Genomic DNA, 21,409 nt, shown 5'->3' on the forward strand with positions numbered 1-21,409 from the left:
GATTGTATCTTCAAACCAGCGCGTTACCTGTTTGTTTGTCTGTCTGTTTGTTTTCAAAAGTTTTGGGGTCTTTTCCGTTTAAAGCCCACCACGTAATATTTTCACTAGAGTATGTCCGTTCTTCATCGCAATACCTACTCCATGGCAGTACCTCCTTCTTAGTGGTGTTCGTCATACAACCATCCTCCAAACCAGTATCTCATCCTTAGTGTAAACGCAGGGCAGTCTCTGCTCTGTTATTATAAAACCATCCTCCAAGGCATTATCTCCGCCACTAGAGGATTAGGGCTATTTAATGTACAGTAGTCAATGGAATAATATCGTAGTAATCGTTAGTATTTAGAAATAGTGATTCTCTCCCTTCAATTTTCTTTGTCGATATTTTCTGACTTGTCGTCATCCGTCGTTTGCAAAGAATTTATTTCACACTAAAATTAAAGACAATAGCACGTTTCCCGCGTTATTATTAACTTCCCCGCGTTAGTATTCATTTTTTTTTCCTTGTTATTAATTTTCCCACGTATTGTTCACTGTTTTATGTCGTCTACCGAATCTTAATAAATGGCTATAACTTTTTTTTTCTTTTCGCTCGACATTTCCTGACACGTGTTTAGTCTGCTTAATAAAGTCAAGGACCGGGGTTATTTTAGTACTCCTTTGTTCTTATATACATATCCGCCCGACGTCTTCCTTTTTCTTTTCATTTTTTTTTTCTTTTTCTTTTTAAGCCTACTGACCTAATTTAATTTGCCGCCCTTATAAAGAATGTCTGCTATCCGCATACCATCACCAATCTCAGAGTCAGATATGGTATACGTCTGACTTGTCGTGAACATATGGAAATAATTATTCAAAATATGAAGTTACTTAAAATGGATGACTGGGAAACTATTGCATCATTCTACCGCTCAAGAAAGTAAATGAGTCCTGAAGTAACGCATCAATCTTTTCTTTCTTTCTTTTTTTTTTTTTTTTTTTTTTGCTGAGATTAAAGCATAATATTCGTTCTGATAATGATAATGTTTAAAAGTTGCGGCCAGAGAAAAACACAAGAAAAAAAATCATGTTATGAGCTACAGATGATTTTTATAATGTTATCATTTCGTAGATATTACAACAATGGGGAATCATTTCCATTTAAAATCCATTTAGCATTACGCAAGTAAAATTGAGAAAATAATGATTGGAATGTGTAAAGTTTGTCTACATTAGCTAAACCAAAACAACATGGCCGCTGAATTTGAGCTGATGTGGCGTTTATGTAAAACAAAACTCGAATTTTCATTCAGAATAATTCATCATTTAATATTTATTAATAATAACTAGCGGGGCTACCCGGCGTTGCCCGGGCCCATAAAAAACTAAATAGAAGTTAAATAGTATATGTAACGTCTTTATATTAAAACTTCTACCTCTCTCTCTCTCTCTCTCTCTCTCTCTCTCTTTCTCCTCTCTCTCTTTCTTTCTCTCTCTTTCTCTCATTCTCTCTGTCTATCTTTTTCTCTGTCTCTATTTCTGTCTGTCTGTCTGTCTGTCTGTCTGACTCTCTCTCTCTCTCTCTCTCTCTCTCTCTCTCTCTCTCTCTCTCTCTCTCTCTCTCTCTCTCTCTCTCTGTTAAACATTGTTATTTCGCCAACCTTCTCAGCACCGGTCAAATACCAAATAGCGCAACGGTAAGAAGCGCAAACGTTCGCCTAAGCGATCGAGTTTCAATCCTGGTTTGAGGTAGTTGCTGATCTAGCCGCACTGATATGCTGTGATACAGCGAAAGAGTATTGTATGTGGATGACTACAAATGCTCCCTATATTTGGTTGAGCATATATTAACAAACTTGCTCTAGCATAACAAGCACATATTTTGTGTAAATAAATAGAGCTTAGGCGTTTGGCCAATGTTTAAATATTTTTATTTCGCATATTTTTACTTCAATCCTGGCTAAAGGTAGTTGCTGATCTAGCTACACTGATGAGCTGTGATACAGCGAAACAGTAATGTATTTGGATGACGGTTCCAGTATTTTTCCAGACTCCGATTCAATTACCGATTCCGAGCTAAATTCCTGATTCCGATACAATTGCTGATTCCGATTCCGAATTTTTATAAATCTAATTATTTAACTATACGATTTTCATAAAAACACATGTTAAATATGCAGATATTTTCCTAAACGTCCAAATACTCTTCTGGAGGAGGATCTATCAATGTGAGCTTTAATGGCAATTTAAAATCAATAAATATTTATTATTTTATCATTATTACCAGCAGTGGAAGGTTTTGATTTAAACAAAATACAATTACAAACGACAATTAAAAGAATCGTTTTAGCATCGGAAAATAGGCATCAATTTTTCCGATTCCGATACTCCCCAAATCTTCCGATTTTTTCCTATTCCCGATTCCGAATTCGAATAATCGTCCCAACACTAATGTATATATATAATACTTGTTTATTGTTATATAAACATGCTCACATCCCGCTGCTACAAATAGCCACTTGTTTCAATCAAACAACAGATATCATCAGGCAGCGACTTGACTATTCAAAAGAACTTTTGAATAGTCAAGTCGCTGCCTGATGATATCTGTTGTTTGATTGAAACAAGTGGCTATTTGTAGCAGCGGGATATGAGCATGTTTATATAACAATAAACAAGTATTAACAGCTCTTTTTATTGAGCACTATCTAACAATCTCGTTGAATTCATTAGTCCATTACTTTTGAATAAATAAACCCCAGTATATATATATATATATATATATATATATATATATATATATATATATATATATATATATATATATATATATATATATAGGGTGTTTCAAAAGTCTTGGGAACATAACGAGATATACGCATTTGTAATGTTTCACACACACACACACACACACATTTCTCCGCACGCCATCGCAATCGGGTATCCTATCCATAGCAGGTTGATTGTAAGATGTAACTGTAACTTTTCACTCCTGTCAAAAACAAGAGTCAATATCAGGGACTATTTTAACAAAGCCCTCCTCCTCTTCTTCTTCTTCTTCTTCTTCTTCTTCTTCTTCTTCTTCTTCCTCCTCTTCTTCTTCTTCTTCTTCCTCTTCTTCTTCTTCTTCTTCTACTTCTAATAATAATAATAATAATGATAATAATAATGATAATAATGATAATAATAATGATAATAATAATAATAATAATGATAATAATAATGATAATAATGATAATAATAATAATAAATTTTACTACTACTACTCTACTACTACTACTTTTTCTTCTACTGCTCCTTTCTTCTTCTTCTTATTATTATTATTATTATTATTATTTACTTCTAATACTACTAATTTTCTTTCTACTTCTTATTCTTCTTTCTCTTCTGCTTCGACTTCCTTTTCTTTCTTCTATTTCCCCTTTTGATTTTCCTTCTTCTTCTACGTCTTTTTTTATTCTACCTCTTTTCCTTCCTCCACTACTACTACTACTACAGCTTATTCCTTCTTTGTTTCTTTTTTCCTATGCAGTTTCTTCTTTCGCACATATTCTCCCGACATCTTCGTTTGCCTTTTTTATATTTAACCCTACTGACCCAGTTTCAGGTCCCACCCACACGAAGAAAAGAAAACGTGAGGTACCTACCACACCCAGACACTTACTGATGCAGGGTAGTGGGGGAACACTCATGAAGTAAAAAAAGAAAGAAAAAATGGATGACCTCGCGTTACCCTTAGCCTAGATTAATTCAGGCTTAGTCACGAAAAGTGGAACAAAATTAATATGTCTGTCTTTATTTATGTAAAGTTATATATATATATATATATATATATATATATATATATATATATATAATGGGTTAATAAATTCCAACGAAAGAAAGATATATATTTAAATAAGGGAGTAGTCACCAACAATGTGTCTTTTTTAACATTATTTTATTATTCCGTGTCTTGGTTTTTCATTGAGAATTATGTTTGGATCATTGTAATAATGTTTTTAAGTCATTGAAATCGTTTACGCGCGTTTCAGATATATATGGATGGCCTGTAACAACGTGGGGATGGAATCCCCCCCCCAACGAACGCACCAGGTTTATCATGTACAAAATTAACTCGGATTGAAATCACTTCTGACGAGTTGATGAGAAAGAATTTTTTTATGAAAACATAAAACATTAAATTGTCATCCCATTAACGAAACTGCTGTAATTAAGAAATCCAAGACCAAATAAACAAGAGTTATATAAAAGACAAAAATGTAAGTCTTTGAATTTCAACAAAATTTTGTATTATATATTGTCTCTTTCTTTGAACTTTGAGCATGTGGTGCAATGAAAAAAAAATGTGGTTGATTAATTTTAATGCATCTAACACCACGCTTCTCTCTTTTCATCATCAACGCTCTGGTCCCCATCTGACCCTAATTGAAATGAATGACTCTCGTCTTAGAGAAGCACTGTGTCTTGACACGATTCTGGAACCGGCTTTGACTCCTGCTCTGAAATTGAACACATACATCAAATCCGTTGCCAAGATCATTGGGAAAATGCTTGGATCATTCTACCGCCCCACTAGATATCTCACTACCGATGCAATCCAATACTAACGCTAACACTAATTCAGTAAGACCTAGTTTTGAAAATGCTTACCTGTTAGGAATATCTAAAGTGACAGGAATTGTCCTGAGGTTCAAGAGAAAAATTTAAACTCTAAGACATCCAGAAGTTAGACTATTAATAAAATAATAATAATAATAATAATAATAATAATAATAATAATAATAATAATACTAATAATAATAATAATAATAATAATAATAATAATTACAACTGGGACCTTGGTGAGGCTGAGTGTGCCACTCAAATTCCAGTATAAACCAATGGCCGCTATCAGCAAGAAATCAATGGCAAGCGGATGTTGCGATGATGCAAATTCATTTGCAAATGCTATCGAAGGAGGTGGAGAGGGCTGGACTTCTGGGGAGACTTGTTGTCACTCAGCTTCCAGAGAATACCACAGGTTTCCAATCAGATCGTTTGTTGACTTGTGTGAAAGCTCCATGTGAGCCAATAATAATAACAACAATAATGATGATAATAATAACAACTACAACAATAAAAATATTAATAATAACAATAACAACAACAGTAATAATAATAACAATGAAAAAATAATATCAATAATAACAATATTAATAATAACACCAACAATAACAATAAAAATAATAACAATAAGAAGAACAATAATAACAATAACAACAAAAATAATAATAATAATAATAATAATAATAATTACAATATTAATAGCAACAATAATAATAACAACAATAATGACAATAATAATAATACTAATAACAACAACAACAATAATGATGATAATAATAACAACGACAACAATAATGATAATAATAACAACTACAACAATAAAAATATTAATAATAACAATAACAACAACAGTAATAATAATAACAATGAAAAAAATGATATTAATAATAACTATATTAATAACACCAACAATAACAATAAAAATAATAACAATAAGAACAATAATAACAATAACAACAAAAATAATAATAATAATAATAATAATTACAATATTAATAGCAACAATAATAATAACAACAATAATGACAATAATAATAATACTAATAACAACAACAACAATAATGATGATAATAATAACAACTACAACAATAATGATAATAATAACAACTACAACAATAAAAATATTAATAATAACAATAACAACAACAGTAATAATAATAACAATGAAAAAAATGATATTAATAATAACTATATTAATAACACCAACAATAACAATAAAAATAATAACAATAAGAACAATAATAACAATAACAACAAAAATAATAATAATAATAACAATAACAACGACGATAATAATAATAATAATAATAATAATAATAATAATAATAATAATAATAATAATAATAATAATAATAATATCCTAGCTGTATTCAGTAGTTTTTCTTCATTAAGGGGCAATAACTCTACCTATCTCTTATCGACATTCCATTTTTCTTTTTTCATAATCAATCAACATAGCGCTAGTTTATTCTATTATGTCGTGAATACTCATCCCGTAATTCTGTTATTCCGTAATCGTTCACTTTCATAGCGTCAGCATGAAATGTATTTCGCAAATATGTTTAAATTTATCTGTAATCGCCATTCCACAATCCCCACCCCACCCCACCCCCATTATAAACCACTTTAAGGAAATGAACATGACATCACCTTATCTGCATCAATACAGTTATTTCAAAATCGTTTACTCTCATGCTGTCATTTATTTCGTTAACAAGCATTAACTACATGTTGCATTTTATATTATATTGTATTTCAACGAAGTTTTGCGGTTCATCGGCTGAAAGACGCGGGAAATTTCATAAAGTGATAATCAAGACCGCAGATTTAAAGCATCAGAACACAACATCCTTTTGCATTGAAACGAACACACGAATAAATTAATAAGTAATTTTTACCTTTCGGGCGGTTTGCTTTACCAATAAAGGTTCCAAGTTCGAATGCAATTAGAAACCTGTCCTTGTACGTTTTTTATGAAAATAAACTGAACCTATTACAGCAATCGGATTTAGAAAGCATATTTAACGTTATTAGTTTAGGAGTAGATAATGTACGCAAAAAACATACGTAACTAATATATATATATATATATATATATACGTAACTAATATGTATATATATACATACGTAACTAATATATATATATATATATATATATATATATATATATATATATATACATACGTAACTAATATATATATATATATACGTAACTAATATGTATATATATACATACGTAACTAATATATATATATATATATATATATATACATACGTAACTAATATATATATATATATACATACGTAACTAATATATATATATATATATATATATATATACGTAACTAATATGTATATATATACATACGTAACTAATATATATATATATATATATATATATATATATATATATATATCTATAAAAACAGAGATGTGTGTGCCACAGACGATTTCTGATTGGTTAATCCAATAATCACATCTCCTAAAAAAGTATAGTTCTTACGCTCTTAACTTTACCATAAAATATTTTGGTCTTATTTATTGTCCATCTTGGAAGGGTTTAATTTTTTTCTAACTTGCGATTTACAACTTAAAAAAATACGAAACTAACTTACAATCTAACAATCGAACCTCCGACACCACGGCCGCCATTATGAAACTAAACTAAAAAAAAAAAATACGCGCGTTCACTCGTTTTTTTGTGCATTTTTTTTTGGGGGGGGGGCTAATTTAGCATAATAGTGTCCATTTAATAGTATTATCTTGAAAAAATAAAAAAAATAAGGAAAATTACCAAAAAAACAAACAAGAACAACAAAAGTGTGCCGTATTTTTAAAAGTTTTAATGCGTTATTTTTATTTGCTTTTTTTATTTCATCGGTGAAGAAAATGGCCAAACAGAAATTTTGAAGGCCAAATTTCGCGAATTTGGCCTTTTTTTTAAGCAGTTTGGCCTTCAAAATTTCTGTTTGGCCATTTTCTTCACCGATGAAATAAAAAAAGCAAATAAAAACAACGCAATAAAACTTTTAAAAATACGGCACACTTTTGTTGTTCTTGTTTGTTTTTTTTTGTAATTTTCCTTATTTTTTTATTTTTACAAGAAAATACTATTAAATGGACACTATTATGCCAAATTAGCCCCCCCCCCCCAAAAAAAAAATGCACAAAAATTCGAGATTTATGGTTTTGACGAGATAATTTAGCGAATTGTCCGGACTATTGCGAGATAACCATCCATTAGTTTTTCCTGAAATTTTGCCACAAATTGTATTTCATTACATAGATGTGCATAGTAACAACATTTTTTTGCCGAAAATTCCCGTTGCGTCTCCAGATTTCATCGGTGAAGAAAAAGGCCAAACAGAAATTTTGAAGGCCAAACTGCTTTAAAAAAGGGCCAAATTCGCGATTTGGGAAAATCGATGTGATAGGTTTTCGACAAAAATTTGGCGATTAAGTGGTCAATATTCAACGATTTGACCTTTGAGAACTCTACCAAACTCCTCCTACAATTCTGGGTCTAAACAGTAAACACTTGATATTTTAGATATAGATTCCTTGGACATGGATCTAACTTATTAACTTTACTTGATCCCTAAACAATAAATGTTAAGAGGTCATAATAGGGGTCAAAGTTTTAAAAAATTGACCTTTTTTTTTTCTCAGCATTAACCTCAAAACACCTGGGCAACGCCGGGCACCGATTGCTAGTATATATATATATACATACGTAACTAATATATATATATATATACGTAACTAATATATATATATATATATACGTAACTAATATATATATATAAATATATATATATATATATATTGATATATATATATATATATATATATATATATATATATATATATATATATATATATATAGAGAGAGAGAGAGAGAGAGAGAGAGAGAGAGAGAGAATTTTTTTTAAAAACCAAAAACAATGCGGAGAAAGACCGGAATCCTGAAAGTAAAGAATTGAAAAACAAACAAATGTAGACGGGTATGCTTGAGTAGAGGAGTGCCTAGCCGTTTATTCGTCTATCATTCTTTACCTCAATGTATAATTATTTATAACCAAGTTGCTGGTATGTCCGGTGTATGTAAAGTCCGTGGGTGGTATGGAACTTTGATTAATTTCGAGAGAAAGGGGCCTCTCTTTTTCAAAATAGAAGACAAAAGTAGATTCTAGATGGCGGAATATACTTTTCTATATATTTCTTTACCAACAATGCTTCAAGTAAACTACCTACTCTTATACCTTGGTCTTAGCCAGACAGAGTTTGCACTTACCAAGAGTATATTTCAGATATCGGGAAACCTGCCAGAACCAACTGCCAGATTTATATATATATATATATATATATATATATATATATATATATATATATATATATATATATATTGTTAAGTTTGCAGGTTGAAACAAGTAATGTAGAAAGCAATACAAATGACGACTCAACAAACAAAGGTAGATCAAATAAGAAGTGTATTAGGAAAAGGTATATTTACAGGATATTTACATAATGGTGTCAAATAAGAGAGTCTTTGCTGGAGAAACATATCTGCTCTCGGCGGCCTTCGGTGGCTTCTGGTGAACACACCCTCAGACTAACTGAGTCTTCCTATTTATGTGTAATTACTATCCACATATGCAAATGAATGTGTGCTACCACAACATCCTCCTCCCAAGATTTGAAGTCGCACAGATTTCAATATCTTTTTCTCTTGGGATTTAACATTAATGGTTCATTAAACTTTCTTTTTCTACCTGATCTTCGGGGTTCAGGTGTATATTGAGGCGGTTCCAAATTAAAGGATTCGTATATGGTGTCCATGGTTTCCTCCTCTTCGACTGCTGTTGCATAATCACCATCTTGAATGTAGCGTTTTTATTTGGTTCAGGTGCCTTTTATGTATATTTTGTGGACCTTTAATCATGTATGTACAATCACCAATGCGTTTATCCACTACTCCACATTCCCAGTAAGAAGTGTTATTCCTGTAGCACTTGAAATATACTCGATCTCCCGAGTTATATTTCTTCCTTATCATGTGTGTCCTTTTTTAGCAGCTCATTTAAGGGAGCTCGCAAATTATGCATCCCTTCAATAAAAGATTGGTAATAATTTGCGATTCCTAAGAAACTCTGCAAGTTTGTTACACTATTGGGTGCTGGCATGTTTTTTATTGCCGCAGATCTTTCTGGGTCTGGACGTCGCCCATATTTATTTATTATATGTCCAAAATACTTAATTTCGCTCATACAAAAGTCGCATTTATTTTCTTTTACTTTCAACCCGAATTCCTGTATTCGAGTGAATACTTGTTTTAAATGCTCCTTATGTTCTTCTAGGGATTTGCTCCTGATAACAATGTCGTCCAGGTATGCACATGCGCACTCAATACCACTTAGCATGGTGTCCATCGCTTGTTGAAAAATGGCAGGCGCTACTTTGATTCCAAAGGGCAACCGGTTGTATTTGTACAATCCCTTATGCGTGTTGATGCATAGTATTTTTGAGCAAGGTATTTGTAAATACGCGTCGCTCAAGTCTATCTTGGAGAAGATATTACCACCATTCAACTTTGTGAATATTTCCTCTGGGCTTGGTAGAGGGTAATGGTAATCTTGTAATATGGAGTTTAGACCTGTCGAAAAGTCTGCGTACACTCTGATTTCATCATTCTTTTTCTTTACATATACGGTGGGGGCTGCCCAGTCACTATGTTCCATTTTTTATAGTATTCCTGTCTGTTCCAATCTGTCTAATTCTTTATTAATCTTTTCCAACCCAGCGAACGGAACGTTTTGCTTTTTTCTAAAAATTGGGCTGGTGTTTTCTTTAAGTTCAAACGAGGCCTTAAATTTATTGCAACGACCTAATTTAGTCATAAATACATCAGGGAATAATTTTTTTAAGTCCTCTTTTATATATTTCAATATATATATATATATATATATATATATATATATATATATATGTGTGTGTGTGTGTGTGTATATATATATATATACATACACACACACCCACACTCACACACACATATATATATATATATATATATATATATATATATATATATATGAACATATTCATATATACATGTATTTATAGAGATATACATATATAAATACATATATGTATACATCTCGCCAGATTCAGTTACTCTGATGAGTCGTAGCCGACGGAACACGTGTCAGTGGATAATTATATTTTAAAAACAATATATATGCCGTTCCCCATATGGGGGTACAAAATTGGTTAAAGAGAAAATTATTCCCAACTCGCATTTAGGTAAAAATGCACTTTCGTAAATAATTGAATTCAATTAAAACGTATTGCAAAAAGAAAAACAAATAACACATACATATATAATATATACGCACATATTTGTACATATATTCATATATACATACACACGCAAACGATAAAAGGTATATATATATATATATATATATATATATATATATATTATTTTTAAAATATAATTTTTAAAATATAATATTTTTAAAATATAATTTTTAAAATATAATATATATATATATATATATATTTATATATAACATATATGTATACATATATATATATATATATATATATATATATATATATATATATATATATATATATATATATATATATATATATATAAACAATTTGGGGGTTGACCATTGACGCAAAGCGAAGTAGTAGGCGGTTCCTCCTGCAACATAAGTTTGTTTGGTTTTTTTCTCTTATATTTTCCATCATTTCATTTTACTTGATTTTATTTAATTTATTTTTTGTACTCATGAACTTTCATTGTATCTGGTTGCGCATGCGTGTGGTCGCGTCGTGTTGACGCACATGGATCTTGTTTCCCGCGCTTAGATGATAAACGGCGTCTTTTCTCGCCTGAAATTTTCTTCTACCCCAACACTTTCCTTTCATATTTTTTTTTTCGCCTTATCGTTTTCTTCTTTCGTGTTTTTTCTTCTTGTGTTAACGGAAGTAGAAAATGGACCCAAAGAGTAGGACATACGATGAACGCTACTCCGAAAAACGTGACTAAGTAATTGACATTTTTGTCCAGATAAAAGTGAGAGAACCAAGCATGAAGAACAGTGATAATTATCACTATGCTAACACTGATACGTCATCACTTTGCTTACATCACTTTATGCAACAGTTATACGTCATCACTTTATGCTAACAGTGATACATTATCACTTTATGCTAACAATTATACGTCATCACTTTATGCTAATAGTGATGCGTCATCACAATGGTAGCTGTTACACGTCATTATTTTATGCTAACAAATATGTCATCACTTTATGCTCTAATTCTAAATGTCACTTCCTTTCGATGGGTTCTGTTCCGTTATACAGTTCTCATTGCCTGCTTTCAATCACGCGAGGCAATGGCTACCCCCATCGCGTGTAATTGTAAAGCAAGGGCTGCGCAATCTACAACCACACTTCTTCTTAATCGGTACTGCTTGATTCCAGTGGCAAATAACAACCCAGGATGATTTAAAACAATACCAAGAAATGTGGCGAACACATACAGCACCTAGTATTCCCAAATGGTAACCCATTTGGTACTGACCAGACTCAATGTCGCTTAATTTTCGCGACTTAATGGAAATCACTGGTGTCAACGTGATTTTATTTATATATATATATATATATATATATATTTATATATATATATATATATATATATATATATATATATATATATATATATATATATATATATATATATATATATATATACAGTAGTCCAGAAAATGTAGTAGAGAGGAGAAACGTTCTTTTATTGTTTAAATTACCTGTAGTGTTATATAAAGGATTCTGGAAGTGCTCCCCGTCGGCATCTATGCATTTCTGGGCACGTTTAACAACGTTTGCAGATAGCCTGTAGATCTTCTCTGGTGATTCTCCTGATAGTGTTTGTAATGTTCTCCTTTGATTGGTCTAGATGATGATGATTATTTGCATATACTTTTTCTTTTAAAATCCCCCAAAGATAAAATCACGTGATGACAAACCCGGGGAACGTGGTGGCCATAACCGTTTGCTTATTGTTCTCTCTTCCGTAAGCATGTCATGAACTCGTGTCAGTGATCTGTGAGGCGTGTGGCATGTAGCGCCATCTTGTTGGAAAAAAGAATTGCATTTTGTCTTGTGGTGTCAGTTGGTTGTTAAGAGAAAGATTAGAGAGATCGATCTACTTTTAAGATGTGAGAAAATGTTTAGAAAGAACCGGAATAGATCAGACAATTCTGAGGAACACATGGCATACTAGTATCTGTAGAAAAGACTGAGACTAGCAACATCACGTCTGCGAGAGAGAGAGAGAGAGAGAGAGAGAAAGGTTGCAGTTAAGAAGAAAGTGTGAAGGAAGTACAAATTACAGTTGATATTCCCAAAAGATTTCCTCCTCTAGGGGAAGCCGGTTCAATCCGCCTAGGGTGAAGGCCGCTGGCTGGCTATATATACAAATATATACGCAAATACACATACCTAACTTTATCTGGGTGTGGAGGTGGGGGGAGAACTAAAAAATTTCTGCTTGAATTCTCACAGTTCACGAATGCTTGGATCCAGCCGAGCCGAAACACATTTAAATAAGTTATTGAGTTGCGATCAGACTTTATTTATACATAACTGAACTGAACTTATTAGTCTGCCAGCTGTTATGTTTTTCAGGTGTATTTAAATGAAGGGCTATTGTAGCAGTATGGGAAAGACGAGTTTCTTCTTCTTCTTCTTCTTCTTCTTCTTCTTTTGCGTGTCTTAGAAGCATGCGGCGACAGTTTCCCGATTTGTATTTTGCGCGCGGTCCTTTGCAATATCTTAAATCGCCTGCTTTCAGTCTTAAGAAACAATGGATACCCCCCTACAAGGGTGGCAGTGCATGTAATTGTGAAACAAGGGTTGAGCAATCTCCAACTACACTTCTTCTGAATCAGTACCGCTTGATTCCATTGGCAAAGAGTTCTTTATGAGAAGAACGATCTTTCTTCTTCTTCTTCTTCATCTTCTTCATCATCATTTGTGTGGTTAGAACCATGTGGCCATATGACAGTTTCCCGATTTTTTCCGCAGTCCTCCGCAATATCTTTTATTGTCTCAAGAAACAATGGGTGCCACCTACAGAAAGGGGTGATTCCCATTTCAGTAGAGACGGCTATTCTCTAACTCTCTGGTTTGCAGCTGCAATCTGATCTCTTCAAGAGATGTTGTTAGGGGCTCGACATAGCTGGGGAAGATTACAGTCGATGGTGTACATCCAAATAAAATATGACGTTCATCACTTTGTGAGCTCTACTCGGCTGGCAACGTTTTGAAGTTAAAGCTTATAACCCTTCATGTTATGGCGTGATCTACCCTGTTCCTGACCAAATGGACTCTTCCATGCAATGTGTATAGAGGAGATAATGACGAAGTATTGAAGAAGTCTCTCCGTAGCGTCAGTTGCTTATGTTGTATGTTCGGGCGGGATATAAACGGAATCGTTATGACGTCCTTTTAACGTTGTGATATACAGTGTGAGATGTCTAGTGATTAAAATGTTCTTTTATTGGTGTATGTATGTGTGAATGCTTCACACACACACACACACACACACACACACACACACACACACACATATATATATATATATATATATATATATAAGTGAACGTGCCTGTGTGTTTGTCTGTCTGTCTGTGTGTCTGTGTACATTTTCCTTCGCAATAACTCTGTTAATTTTCAGTCTACACACGCGAGATTTGATATACAGGTTACTGAGATTTGGGAAAATCTATGTGATCGGTTTTCGGCCAGAAATTTGGCTGTTAATGGGTCAAGGTTCAACGATTTGACCTTTGAGAGCTCTACCAAACTCCTTCGTGTTCTTTCCTACAAACACCACACAGTATATATGAATGATCGGAGGGTCCCATTATTTTCCCAATTCTGATACAATTCTCGATTCCGTTAGTTTCCGATTCTGATTTTGATTCTTAATAAATATTTAACCATACAGCTGTTATTCATTTCCGATTACCGTCAAAAACACTTGTTCAAAATGCATATATTTTCTAAAAGGTAAAATAAATACACTTGTGGGGGATGGTCTATAGATTTTAGTTTTAGTGTTCATTTAAAATCAATAAATATTTATTATTTTATCATTCCTACCAGCAGTGGAAGATTTTGCTTTAAACAAAATCAAATAAAGACAATCTAAAGAATCGTTTTGGGCATCGGAAAATAGGCACAAATTTCTCCGATTCCGATACCACCAAAAATTACGATTTTTCCGATTCCCGATTCCGATTCCGATTAATCGTCCCAACACTAGTATATATACGTCGTACAGGCGGTCGGGTTTCAATCCTGGCTTGAGGTCGTTGCCTGTCTAGCCGCACTGATGAGCTGTGAAACAGCGAAACAGTACTGCATGTGGATGACTATATATATATATATATATATATATATATATATATATATATATATATATATATTTACAGAGAGAGAGGGGGGGAGAGAGAGGGAGAGAGAGAAGTAAATAGAGAGCGAGGAGTGCATTGAGTCCACGTGATCGTTTGTAGAAAGAAGGGGTCAGCTGTACTCTATCCCTTGTTATAAATAAATGCAGACGATTTCACCCTTGGATTTAGCTAAAAGGAAAGGGGCGTAATCTTGGGCGTAACGATAAGGATCCCCTAATTCTTCGGTTACAATTACTGCATATGTTTCTTTTTTTTCTTTTCTTGGGTGCTATTTACAAAAACAAGCACAAAATAAATAAGTTGAGGAGAAAACATACGTATAACTGTTTTCCCTTTCGTTGTTGTTGTTGTTGTTGTTGTTGTTGCTGCTGCTGCTGTTGTTGTTGTTTTGGGTTTGTTTTTTGTTGTTTTTGCAATAGAAAGATCATCCCCCCCTCTCATATTCGGACAATAAGAGGGAATTTGAAATACAAAAGAATAGAGTAAGTCTAAAATTTCTACATTTGTATTCACGCATGCGTGCGAATACATGCAATAGCGTGCATAGTTGGGAGGCGGCGACGAGACAATGGCCCCCGGGCATCACAATTTAAAAAAATAAATAAATAAATAAATTTAAAAAAAAACAAAAAAAAACTCGTCCGTTCAATCTCGAAAGACAATGGATACCGCCTGTAAGGGTGGTTGCACGTGTAACTGTGAGGCAAGGGTTACGCAATCGCTAACCACACCTCTCCTGAATCGCCACCGCTTGAGTCCAGTGGCGAGGAGAAGTCCAAGGTGACTGGAAACAATGCTGAGATAAACATAGAGTACACGCAGCACCTGGAATGCCCAAATGGTCACCAAGTTTAGTACTGACCAGAGTAAACGTTGCTTAACTTCGGTGATCTAACGGGAACCGGTGTTCCGCCGTGATTGTGCCGTACATCAAATTAAGGGCCAACCAATTATTCAAACTATCTCCCTTTCTAATGATATTGCTCAGTGTTAAAATTCAAACCTCTCTCTCTCTCTCTCTCTCTATATATATATATATATATATATATATATATATATATATATATATATATATATATATATATAATCACACACACACACACTTTGATATAATGGTCATTATTGACCAGCCGTGGCACTCTTCACGAATCGTCACCAATTACTCCAGTTATTGCCATTCTGAGCAACTCAGCCATGCGATGTCCTTCACATTGTCTGAGATTCTTGTTTTTCGTCCTCCACGTCCTCTTTTGCCAGGGATTGTACCAAAGAGCAGATGTTTTGTTAGGCTGTCTGTTCTGGCCACATGTCCCAAAAAATCGCAATTTCCTGTCATTGATGTTGTCCTGGAGTTCTTGGGGGTATACAATTAAGAAGTTATCCTCGAGCATCACCAGGACATAGTCAGACCTCTCTGCGCCATTCAACATCGTGATGCGTGTTGGTTTCTGTATCATGATTCGTTTCACGTTTTTCTCTCGTCGTGATCTTTAAAACTTAACCCTTATACTACACTTCACTTGTTCTGGCCTCGGTCAGTGAATGAAAGACTACACCGAAGAAACTTTTATTTTTGTTTCAATCCAGAGGGCGCCTTCTGGGAGAGCTCGATTTTTTTCTCACATTAAAAACTGATCTTGTATTTGACCTTGCCTTTGCATGGAGGCAAGTGAGTGGAAGTGCTTGTTTATAGTGGCGATCTTTTAAACCAATGCATTTCAGATGAAAACATTATTACGTACTTTGTCATATCATGTTAGCATAAATTAAAAAAAAAAAAAAAAATACGGAAAATGATCCAGGTGAAAAAAAAATAATTAAACGTAAAAATAGAATTTATCAAATTATCCAGTTTTATCGTATGTTTTAATACATTTAAACATACAATAAAACTTGATAATTCGCCCTTATTACCCACATGACAAGAAATACAAAAACGACGGTTATGTGACCTCTGTGATCTCCATTTGTCCTTCTCAAAAAAAAAAGAAACTGTGCCGCTAATAAAAAAAATGATCCTGTAGAAAACTAATTAAATGGGATAATAAAGCAATAGAATTTACCGAATTGCCGTCTTTTATCGTATGTTTCAATGAGGAAGAGTGGTGCGATCAGTTCAGTAGGACAGACAAGGGAGATAACACTTGACTCACACTGACTTGAATTAAGGGTCCGCCGTTTATAATCAAATTTTATCATAGAATGAGCGTGAATGATATTTTTATTTAAAAATACATTATTAAAATAATTTGAAAAATAATTTCAAAAAATTATTTCTAAAAGTCATTTCAGTAATTTGAAAAATTAACATATCAAATAATAAAACAAGTATATAAAAAAAACATAACGATTGTTGCTGACCCCACTCATTTATATATATACTAGCATTTCAGCCCGACGTTGCCCAGGTGTTTGGAGGTGCATGCTGAGCAAAAAAAAAAAAAAAACGAATTTTTTAACTTTGACCCCTATTATGACCCCTTAACATTTATTGTTTTGGGCTCATATCAAGTTATTAAGTTAGATCCATGTCAAAGGAACCAATATCTAAAATGTCAAGTGTTTAGACCCAAAATTGTCGGAGTAGTTTGGTAGAGTTCTCAAAGATCAAATCGTTGAACTTTGACCCCTTAACAGCCAAATTTCTGGCCGAAACCCGATCACATCGATTTTCCCAAATCTCAGTACCCTGTATATCAAATTTCAAGTCTGTAGACTATTTTTTTTTTACAAGGTGGTCACCACTTATCAAGTCCCGGAAGCCACTCAGGGATAAGGTTATTGCATGCACAGTACGTTAGTGTGGGGATTTAATAAAAGTGTCTACTTAAGGTGGCGGTTCATCAGGAATTTGTTTACGTTGGACTTGAAGACATCCAGGTTATTAATGTTGTATAGTTATTAATAGTGTATAGTTATTAATATTGTATAGTTATTAATAGTGTATAGTTACAGTGTATAGCTATTTATAGTGTATAGTTATTAATAGTGTATAGTTACAGTGTATAGTTATTAATAGTGTATAGTTACAGTGTATAGTTATTAAGAGTGTATAGTTATTAATAGTGTATAATAATTAATAGTGTATAGTTATTAACAGTGTATAGTTATTAATAGTGTGTAATTATTAAAAGTGTATAGTTAAATGCATAGTTATTAATAGTGTATAATTACAGTGTATTTTTTACAAGGTGGTCACCACTTATCAAGTCCCGGAAGCCACTCAGGGATAAGGTTATTGCATGCACAGTACGTTAGTTTGGGGATTTAATAAAAGTGTCTACTTAAGGTGGCGGTTCATCAGGAATTTGTTTACGTTGGACTTGAAGACATCCAGGTTATTAATGTTGTATAGTTATTAATAGTGTATAGTTATTAATATTGTATAGTTATTAATAGTGTATAGTTACAGTGTATAGTTATTAATAGTGTATAGTTACAGTGTATAGTTATTAAGAGTGTATAGTTATTAATAGTGTATAATAATTAATAGTGTATAGTTATTAACAGTGTATAGTTATTAATAGTGTGTAATTATTAAAAGTGTATAGTTAAATGCATAGTTATTAATAGTGTATAATTACAGTGTATTTTTTACAAGGTGGTCACCACTTATCAAGGCCCGGAAGCCACTCAGGGATAAGGGTTATTGTAAGTACAGTACGTTAGTGTGGATATTTAAAGTGTCTACTTAAGGGGGCGGTTCAACTGGAATTTGTTTACGTTGGACTTGAAGATATCCAAGTCGTAGTCAGGAGGGAAGCAGGCAGACGGAACAGAGTTCCACAGGCGTGCGGTTCTAAGAAAGAAGTATTGTTCATGGAATCTACGTTTTGATTTAGACACAGATAAAGAGTGGAGAAAATTTTTGACAGTGGTTTCAGCTAGACGGGTGTTTTTCGTAAAAGATTGGCAAGGGAGGGACCAGAGATTGGAGCTCAGACGAGCACCTGCCATGGAAATAACGATAAAACAAAGATAGGCTCGCAATGTCTCTTCCGTGGGAGAGAGGTTGCAGGGAAGAGAAAAGGCCATCCCCCACTAAGCCACGAAGTCTATTTTGTACTCTGTCAAGTCAGGATAGGCTGTTTTTAGCAGCTCCTGCCCAGATATGGCAGCAGTATTCCATCCTTGGGCGTACTTGGTTTTATATAGATAGAGAATTGCATCAGTAGTGAGATATCTTCTGGAGCGGTAGAAGGATGCCACCATCTGTCCAGCGACCTTGGCAACAGACTTGATGTACGTGTTCCATTTCAGATCATTAGTGAAGGTCAAGCCCAACAGCTTATCACAACATGGGGCTTCTCCTAGACGAGAGCCATCCATTTCAATTGATGCCAGATGGGGATCAGCGCGTTGATGATGTAAGGAAAGGAGTTTGGTTTTATATGCATTAAAAGTAACCAGCCACGTCTTCCCCCACTGAACCACGCGCTCGAGATTAGAGGAGAGAGAATCAGAGAGAGCTTTGTCATTTACAGCCTTTGATGTGTTGCCGTAGATGGTCGTGTCATCAGCATAGATGTCAACGAATGAGTAACTCCAGCATTAATACTGCAGGCCTCTGATTTTCGTCCATCGACAACTACTCTTATGAGCCTATCAGAGAGAAATGATTTAATAATAGAGAAAACATTTCCAGTTATACCGTAGCTGGAAATCTTGTGAAGTAGGCCTTTATGTCATACCTTGTCGAAGGCCTTTGATATGTCAAGAGCAATTGCCCTAGAAAGGAAGCCTAATTCACTAATCCTATGCGATATAACCGTTAGCACATCTGCGGTGGATCTTGCAGAACGGAAACCATATTGCGTGTCACTAAGAAGGTTATTTCTGCTGAGGTGGTTGACTATTTCTCTATTTAATATGGATTCCAGCAACTTACTCATGACACACAGGAGACTTATTGGTCTGTACTGAGAGGAGACGACTTATCACCTGGATTCTTAAATACAGGGCATACTGATGAGGTTTTTCAGGGTGTTGGAAAGCACTTCTCCTTAAGGCAACGCTTAAACAGTTTCGTAAGTATGGGAGCAAGTTCTGGTTGAAGCTTTTTAACACTATAATTGGGATACCGTCAGGGCTAGTTGCTTTGACCTCACGCACAGATATTTGTATGTTACCTAGCGTGTTCTGTGTTATAGGAGTAAATATGGGGAGTTGATTACCTTCGTCGCATAGGGTAGAATTAGCCGCAAAGTTCTTGGCAAATAGTTTGGCCTTGTCTGATGCTGACGAGATGACCTCTAGTCCATTGATGATGGTTGGGATAGAACGCACACTTCTGTTCAGGATTCTATTTGTTATTTGCCAAAACTGGTGGGAACCAAGCCGCTGATCAGCTACTGTGGATTTAACGGACTGAGCATATAGCTCTCTTGCATTAGGGAAATGTACACAGACAGACAGACACACACACAGACACGTTTACTTATATATATATATATATATATATATATATATATATATATATATATATATATATACGACATAATCACGTTGACACACTGGTTCTCGTCAGATCACCGAAGTTAAGCAAGGTTGAGCCTGGCTAGTACCAGATGGGTGATCATTTGGGAATTCTAGGCGCTGTATGTGCCTTCCGCTTATCTCGGCATTGTTTCCAGTCGTCCGGAACCCCCACTTGCGCAGGCACCCTGACAGTGAGTATCCATAGTCTGCCAAGACTGAAGGAAGCCTTATGAGTTCATGACGCCATGCTTACTCCACGTCCCAAATGCTAACGCGATTATGTTACGGTATGACGCGGATCAATTTATTGCAAATACCAATAACGAAACAGAGTTTACTTTAATGTAGTTTTTTTATGAAGCTATTCCGGTCAGTGAAATAGGGGAAAGCGTAGTTTACTTTTTCTACTAAATTATGAATATACACATCAAATTCTACGAAATACGTCATCACCGTCCTTTATAATTTTTATTGTTTGACAAGTTGGCAAGAAAATAATCTTTCTTACTTTAATAGGACGATTTTATAGCACGTCTATAACAATCAGGTCACCCCCACGGTTTACCCACCACCCTCTCGCCCTTATTACCCATATGACAAGAAATACAAAAACAACGGTTATCATCGAGAGTGGAACGAGGAGGTGACGTGACCCGTGTGATCTCCACTTGTCCTTCAAATATGAGCCTTGTCTGTTTTCTAAAATGCACTGCTCTAAAAATGGACATCTTCTATAATATAAATCTCACCTGCCTGCTTTAATGCATGTATGTATGTATGTATGTATGTCTAAAACTTTCGACACAGGTGATGAATTTTCAGGAAAGTATCGTTTTGAAGCCCGACCCTTCG

General features: G+C 34.0%; 1 protein-coding gene and 1 pseudogene across 2 annotated transcripts in view; both read left to right on the forward strand.

Annotated features, from left to right (window-relative positions):
- The window catches only part of LOC145259971 (sodium-dependent neutral amino acid transporter B(0)AT3-like), a 183,060-nt gene that overhangs the window by 88,323 nt on the left and 73,328 nt on the right, over positions 1 to 21,409 (forward strand). The gene's annotated exons all lie outside the window — the stretch shown is intronic.
- On the forward strand, positions 20,567 to 20,683 carry LOC145259995 (5S ribosomal RNA; annotated as a pseudogene).

This window comes from Euprymna scolopes, chromosome 35, assembly GCF_053919585.1.
Source record: "Euprymna scolopes isolate OS-2025 chromosome 35, ASM5391958v1, whole genome shotgun sequence".
NCBI classification, from domain to species: Eukaryota; Metazoa; Mollusca; class Cephalopoda; order Sepiida; family Sepiolidae; genus Euprymna; species Euprymna scolopes.